Source organism: Ochotona curzoniae, unplaced genomic scaffold (assembly GCF_017591425.1).
Source record: "Ochotona curzoniae isolate NIBS_2020 unplaced genomic scaffold, NIBS_Ocur_1.0 contig_3498, whole genome shotgun sequence".
Taxonomy (NCBI): domain Eukaryota; kingdom Metazoa; phylum Chordata; class Mammalia; order Lagomorpha; family Ochotonidae; genus Ochotona; species Ochotona curzoniae.
Window position 1 is genome coordinate 47,224,085 of NW_024465885.1, and position 6,105 is coordinate 47,230,189.

The following is a 6,105-nucleotide window of genomic DNA, read 5'->3' on the forward strand; positions in this document are numbered from 1 at the left end:
TGCGCGCCTCTCCCGGCAGGCCCCGCGGCAGGGGCGCCGCCTGCGCAGTCGAGCCGCGGCTCCCGCCATGCTGCGCGGCGCCATGGCGGTTGTGCCTGCGGCTGTCGGCTCCACGGTGGCCGGCCCTCCTCTCACGGCCGCCCCGCTGTCTGCCCGGAGCCCCGAGGCGGCAGCGCCTCGCTTCTCCGCCTGCCTTCCTGCGGGAACGCTCGCGGGCGGGTGCGGCTCCCCTCGCGCGTGTGCGCGCCGTGCCGAGCGCTGATTGGTGGGCGGGCGGCCGGCCCCGCCCCCGGCCCGCGCCCGGGGCTGTGGGAGCTCCGGGTGACCTCGTCGCGCGCCGCTGCGTCACCGGCCGGTCGCGTCGCCCGGGCGGGCTCCTGTGTCCCGAGCGGCGGCCACGCCCAGGCCCGCGCGTCATCCGGTCTGCGCCATGACCCCCTGAAATAAAAGAATAAAAGAAATAAAAACCTATGTGTGAAGAGACGACTTTTGCATTAACCGGGTTGGTCGCGTCTCGTTCTCGTTTTAAACGACATGAAGACATGCTTTTTCTTTTTTGTTAACCCCGCGACCCCTGTATTTGTTGTTGCGTTACACCAGAAACTGTGTGGAAGGAACTGATGGCTTAGGGTCTGGAGGCCGCCCCCTGGGCATCCTGAGGCCTCGGGCCAGGGAGCAGTGGACGCTCCGTGGAGCCCTCTCCGCTGGGGCTTGCTGCTCTCAGTTGAGCCATCGTCATCCCTTGTTTCTGTTACATATCGTCTGCAAAAGTCTGTGTCGAAGTGTCCATCTCTGGTTTACTCCGCAACTAACAGCAGTGGCCAGGGCTGCGCCAAGCCACGAGATTCTTCCAGCCCTCCCACGTGGGTGCAGGGGTCCAAGGACTTAGGCCGTCCTCCATTGCTTTACCAGACCATTAGCAAGGAGCTGGATCACAAGTGGAGCAGCCAGGGACTGAACCAGTTCCCACATGGGATGCCAGAGCTGCAGGCTGAGGCAGGAACACCATCAAACAGATGGACATGCAGAGCTGGGGAGGGGCCGCAAGGCGCTGCTCCAGGGCTAAGCCAGCCGAGAGATAGGCTGCTCCTGGGTGTCAGAGGTGTCACTCAGCATCAGGGTCAGGTCGCCTGCCAGTATCGTTAGGCTTTAGGGAGAGAAGCTCCAAAGCAAGAAGACAGGAATCCTTGCATTCTCTCCCTCAACTGGCCCGACCCCCAGGGACTATGCTTTAGCAGCATTGCTTTCCTGTTCCTGCTTTATTGTTGCTAAAGTGAAATTCGTTCTCCACTAGCAAAAGGAAGCTGGCAGGTGCAGGTGACCCCTTGTACCCCATCTCGCCACCGTCGCCACCACCTGATGTCTTTGCTGAGATACCAGCAGGACAACACCATGCTCGCCTTCTGGTAGGTTCCGGCAACATCCTGGAGAGCTCAACGGGCTCCCTTGCTACACCCCTTCTCTTCTTCCTACCCGTGAGAGCTGTCCTGTTTTCAGTACTTCTCCTGCCTTCACGAATAGCCTGAGAGGCAGTGGGGCTGAAGATCTGTAGCTTTGCCTTAGTCCTATGAAAAGAGCAACTTTTTGTTACAAGACTGGGAACTGCGCCTGAGGTTTGCTCTTGGAGTCTAAAAGCTGTTTCTGGAACCGAGGACAAGTCCCACAAAACCTCCTTAAGTGGCTTTTGAATGGAAGGGCAAGTCCCTGGCGCTGCTGGCAGTGCTGGGCTCGGAGCTCTCAGCTCTGTCCCTCTTCAAAACCTGCCCTGAGGTGAAGAAGACTACCCTGTTGAAGGTTATCGCTGCTATCTCCCCAGGGACATCCCAAGTTCATAGCTCGTGCGTATGGGGAACGCTGCCCTCCTCCATTGCCCCAGTTTAGGAGAGCTCTGAAGGCCCATCCCACTGCCTGCCTTCCTATACCACTCAGCTACTGCTGTGTAACAGAGCACTCCAACATTTAGCAGTGTTAAAAATTAAATATTCAGGATCTCCAAGAAGTTATCGGTAAGGAATTCAACCAGTGGGGCCACTGAGGAGTGAAGCAAGAGCTGGAGAATCTCACTGTCTCTCTGCCTCTCTGAGAAGGGGTATATTTAATAAATAAGTCAAAATTGCTAAGTGTCTGAGGTCATTTATGAACGCTGCTGCCTGTAAAGCATGTTCCTGCACACAGGTGGGACCAGTGCAAAGGATGACATGCCCAGATGCACATGGGAGCATAATAGATCACTGAGCCCTCAGGATGTCTAGTGCCACAGAGGGCAGAACAGTTGGACAACTCTCCTGACCAAGCTTTGACAACAAGTAGTTGAGCGAATGGAGACCCTCAAGTGGACTATGTCAGCCAATGGACCTTGGAAGGATTTGCTCAACCTTGAAGCAATGAAATCAACAGCATTTCAGAACTATTGAAAGCACCTAGGCAGAACCCTTGGAGCATGCTCCACGTCGGGGACACTGGGATGATATGAGTGGCTCTCCCCCATTCCCGAGTACTGATGTGATTAGACTGCTGGGAGCGGCCCTCCCCCTTTCCCTCCCCCTGCCCCCCAGATACAGGAAGGAAAAAACTTGGCAGCAATTGTCTCATCTACTTTTTCTCATTCCTTGACTTTTTCTACCCTAATCAGTGGTCCACATGGATATATACATCCTTCTCAAGTATGTAAACTTCATCAAAATAAACTAAATGTATTATTTTATTAAAAATCATTGGAACAGAACAAATTGCTTAGAACAGATCCCAACATATTAATGTATACAATTTTATTTTTTGTGGCATATGTAAGTTTTCCAAGATTTTCTTTTTAAAAGAAGATTTATTTATTTTTATTACAAAGTCAGATATACAGAGAGGAGGAGAGACAGAGAGGAAGATCTTCCGTCCAATGACTCACTCCCCAAGTGACCACAACGGCCGGTGCTGCGCAGATCTGAAGCCAGGATCTAGGAACCTCTTCCGGGTCTCCCACGTGGGTGCAGGATCTCAAGGCTTTGGGCCGTCCTGGACTACTTTCCCAGGCCACAAGCAGGGAGATGGATGGGAAGTGGAGCTGCTGGGATCAGAACCAGCACCCATATGGGATCCCGGGGCGTTCAAGGCAAGGACTTTAGCCGCTAGGCCATGCCGCTGGGCCCAGAAGATTTATGTATTTATGTATTTATGTGAAAAAGCATCAGAGTGAGGAGAGAAGGAGAGAGCTTCCATTTGCTGATTCACACTCCTAATGCTCCCATTGTCTGTGGCTGTGCCAGGTGTAGGCCCAGAGCCAGGAGTTCCAGCCTGCTCTCCCTCACAGGTGACACAGGCCCAAGCGGTTGGGCCGTCTTCTGCTGCCTTCCCAGGCACAGTAGTAGGGAGCTGGATCAGCAGTGGAACAGCCAGGACTGGAATAGGCACACCAGTATCAGATGCAAACCTTGAAGTCGTGACTTCACCTGCTGTGTCACAATGCCACCCCGATATTTTATATACAAAAGCTGTATGCAAGTGCTTTGTATATGGATATGAACAGTCCCCACAAAGCCATAAAGAAGAGTAAATTAAATGTTAGTGCATCGCTTGGTATAAAGAAGAAAAATGCATGTAGGTTTGTGTTTTCCTATCATAAATCAAAAATAACAAAGAAGGGAGACCTTCCTGGATCAAAGAATTTAAAAAACAATAAAAGGAACCAAGGCATAGACTTAGTGGGAATTGTGAAAACCCTGAAGGAGAAAACTAGACATTCTTGTAAAAGATGCAGCAGTGGATCTGATGGAAAGGCAAACCATGCCACACACTTGGAAAGGATGAAAGCATTCTTAAAAACATGAATTCTCCCCTATTGCTTTTCTAACTTTGAAATAAAACAGTGTAATGTTTAGCCTTCTGGTAGGGATGCCCACCTGCTGTATCGGAGTCCCAGCTCCTCCCAATTCCACTTCCCTGCTCATGGATATCCAGGATTCAGCAGGTCATGGCTCCAGTTCTTGGGTACCTGCTGCCACATGGGAAACCTGACTTGAGCTTCTGGCTCCTGACTTTGGCCTAATCTAGCTAAGGCTGTTCTAGACACAGAGTGAACCAGCAGATCTGATCTCTCTCTCTCAAATAATTTCAAAAAATAAGCCAAACTAGGGAAAATCACATGTGGGCACCAGTTCATGTCCTGGTCGCTCCACTTCCCATCCAGCTCCCTGCTTGTGGTCTGCTAAAGCAGTCAAGGACGGCCCAAAGCCATGGGACCCTGCACCTGTGTGGGAGACCTAGAGGAGTCTCCTGGCGCTTGGTTTTGGCTCAGCTCTGGCCATGTGGCTACTTGGGGAGTGAATCATTGGACGGAAGATCTTCCTCTCTGTATCTCCTCTCTATAGATTTGGCTTACCAATAAAAATAAGTAATAATAAAAAAAAGAATGGCTTCCCTGCTAACTGTACTAGGTCCCAACAGGTAAACAACACCTTCTTGGAATTTCTACCCTCTCAGTAGGATTACAGCCACAGAACAGACACAAAATAAGGCCAGCCAAGAACCTCCAGCTGGGCCCCAGTCACAGAATTGTGACGGTGGTAAAACGTCTACTGTTGGAAGGCACCAAGGTTTGCCAAGGTTTGTAATGCAGTAGATGGTCACGTCAGCACAGGATGGAGGAGAGAGAGAAACAGAAGTTAAGGTTCCTCAAATGGAACATGTCATCAAATCTGGGTGTCGGAGCCACATCAGTTTCCTAGATAATTGATTTTTCTTTTTAATTTTAAATATTGAGCCTTACATGGGATGGTTTGGTGGCACATCTGGCTAACCACTGCTTAGTATGTTTACATTCATACCAGGTCAAGTTATTATTCGGTTTCCAGTCCAACTTTCTACTAATGTGGACTCTGGGAGATAGCAGATGGTGGTCCAGATGCTTGGGTTCCAGCCACCATGTAGGAGACCTGGATGAAACTCCTGGCTCCTGGCTTCTGATCAGCTCAGCTCCAGCTGTTGTGGCCACCTGGAGAGTGAACCAGCAGATGGATGATCTCTATATATGTCTTTCCTTCTCTCTGTAAATCTGATTTTCCAATAAAATAAATAAGTAAATCTTTTTTAAAATGTTGAAAAAGAAATAATCAACTTAGTACATATAAATTTTTACTATACATAAATGGGAAAAGTTGTGATTAAAAAGGAACAAAGGAGCCCAGTGTGATAACGTAGTGGTTAAAGTCCTCGCCTTGCAAGTGCTGGGATCCCATATGGGCGCCGGTTCTAATCCCAATGACCCTGCTTCCCATCCAGCTCCCTGCTTGTGGCCTGGGAAAGCAGTTGAGGATGGCCCAAAGCCTTGGGACCCTGCACCCACATAGGAGACCTGGAAGAAGCTTCTGACTCCTGGCTTTGGATTGACTCAGCTCCAGCCATTGCAGCTGCTTGGGGAGTGAACCATCGGACGGAAGATCTTCCTCTCTGTCTCTCCTCCTCTCTGTATATCTGATTTTTCAATAAAAATAAATAAATCTTTTTTTTTAAGTGGGACAAAATTTATGCAAAACTATGACAAGTAAAGATCATGGCATAACCGGAAATGCACATGTGTTTCTAGAGCTGCACTAGTTTTCACACACCTAGTAACTAAGAGCCACACCCCTTGTTGGTTTATTGTTTGCAGTCAACTGGGTGCTCCACCTGAGTGCACGCAGCTTGGAACCACGCTGTCTGCCAGGCTTTTGCCTGGACATTCTGAGAGAAACATTGACTTCCAAGCTCGTTCCAGTCATTGGCTTCCTGTGCCTAGAGGTTGTGGGACAGAGGCTGTGTCCCAGCCAGCCACCAGAAGTCATTCTCACTGTTTCAAGAGCTCTCGGGTCCTTGCAGGCGGCCCCTTCATCATCAAAGCCAGCATGGGTGTGATGGATAGGGTCTGAAGCTGTCAACCCCTGGCATCCTCATCTTCCTTTCATGGCTGCCATAAAACTTCCTGGGAGTGGTGTGTCGCCATGGTCATGGCTTTGACCCATGCTTAGAGAGAACTGAATTATACAAGGGTGAGGACCGCTGGGGGTCAACCTTAGAATTTTGGCTGAAGACCTGTGAGACTCGGGACATAAACAATAGAAAACCAAGTCATGGGCCCGG